Raw genomic sequence first — 2272 nt, forward strand, 5'->3', positions numbered from 1 at the left:
TATGTAGTTCGTCGTAATTAGGGAATCAATTCTTCGTTGTTTTCTTGGTTTTAAAATAAATCTTTTCAGTGGACACTATTGATTAAAAGTCTTTTCTCAAACTCTCGCTCTGTTGAATAGACTATGACTTTATATTAACGTAGTTGTCACTTATTGGTTAAGTCCAAAATCACTTTTTGAAAACAATAGAATCTATAGAAACTCTTTTTAAGAAAATACTAATCGTTTAAACACCCTCGTCTCAAACTCTCGCTCTATTGACTTAGATTATATAATTAAATTCAAACGCTTAACTCTCGTCCTCACACCCAACTTTTAAAAATACTTTTTGAAAAAGATTAGAATTTAATTAACTCTAAAAATTGCTTTCTCCCTGATCTAGAATTAATGTCCAATTTACACTGTCCAGTTAAAAACTCAAACTTTCGCTCTATTGATTTTAACTTCTTTAGTCTTTTACTCTCGTACAAAAACCTTGGTATTAAACCTGTAAATTGAGACCATAAAAAGAGTGATTTTATTTTTAAACGTAATTAAACCAACTTAGTTTTGATTCCTTCATTCCGCTTATTTTACATACCGATACCTAAATAAATTAGCCAGACATGCTAAATAGATCTAAACAATCATCATGCTTAAATAAATCCATCTCAGGCAAACAATATAAATAAACAATAATGCAGGGCATATATAAATTCAAACAATAATTAAAGAACCTGAATAATTAATAGCAATCTTGAACACTCCACCACAGACCGATTGGATTTGTTCTTGAATTCTTCAATCGGACAGGAAAATAAAAGTGAATGAATAAAAATCTAGGGTCTAACGTAAGGTTAGATCCAGTAAAAGATACACAATAATTTCCGGTGTAGAAACTATTGTGTGAAAAATTAATTAAGTGCTGAAAGATTGACTGGAAAAGAAAATAAAAATTGCAAATAAAGTAAAAACTGTAAAATGGTAATGCTGTAAAGTATGCTTACACGGCTGGAAGAGAAAAATTGAACGAAGAAGAGAGAGCTTTAGGGTTGGAAGGAAGTGACTATTTATACTAGTCTACCCTGTAACGGTTTCCAAAAGTCCTTTCCGTAAAATGGTCTTCACGTTCCAAGGGTCAAGCGTAACAATAGGCTTCAACGTGCCTCTGTTGCGCTTCTGAAGCCAAAAATATAGGAGAATGGTGTGACGTCCGTCACACCATGTGTTACGCTCGTAACACAAGACAGCAGGGCGTGACGCTCGTCACACCTTGTGTGGCGTTCGTCACAGGCTCAGCGTTCATGGCTTGTATTTTTGGGCTGGGCTTAGGTGAAATTTCTTCTCTTCATATCTTTTTGCACCTCCTTTTCTTCCTTTTTCACTTATGCTTCAAATAAGCTACCTGAGATCAATAGAAGGAAAAATACCCAGTAGTATCGAATAAAATGAAATAAATTGAAGCGAATAATAATATGATTTAATTAAATCGAGTCCAAGAATGTGATATTATTTCATGTTATCAGTCCCTAAACCCTAATTCATGGTCATCACTCCTTGTATGTGTCCCTAGCCCCATTGTATTGGTTCATCATCAATCCATGGTATGTGTGTTTTACTTTCTTTGTCAAGATCCATTCAAGGCACACTTGCTCATGGCCTAGTACGGAGGTCTCCTTGGTTTGATTGACATTCACCTCATGACCTTACATGTTCATTTTTTTCTTGCTCGTGATCATTGGTTTAAGTTCGAGTCCATAGACCCAGAACCCTCACTTGTCCCGTTCATTTCATCTTATTATTTCACCTGGTCATTGTTGGTCCTTGTTTGGTTCATTCATGGTTGTCTATAATTCCATCAATCCCTCATTCACGTCTCATTACCCAATGCATTAGTTCTTGTTTCATTGGTCTTTGGGCTTTGGTTATTATCTATTGAAGGCCATTTTCCATTCACTTCATTCTCAATATCATGGTGGATGGTCCATTAATCTTGGGTTTATTCAATCGAGTCTACTCATTCATGTTTCCATTCATTTCGAGTCAATATGCAATTCAAGTCATTCATTTCCATATAATATCAAGTTCATACAAGATTCGGTGTTCATCAATGCATTCAAAGTCAAAGTCATGCATTCAAGTCAAAAACAATCAATCTCATTCAAGTAATCATGTACTATCCATTACAATGCTCATTACACCAAAATATGGAAAATTACAAGAAATAACAACTTTGACCAAATGTTGACTTTGGTCAACAGTTGACTTTTTGGTCAACTTTGACCAAAGTCAA

Source organism: Lathyrus oleraceus, chromosome 4 (assembly GCF_024323335.1).
Source record: "Lathyrus oleraceus cultivar Zhongwan6 chromosome 4, CAAS_Psat_ZW6_1.0, whole genome shotgun sequence".
Classification (NCBI taxonomy): Eukaryota; Viridiplantae; Streptophyta; class Magnoliopsida; order Fabales; family Fabaceae; genus Lathyrus; species Lathyrus oleraceus.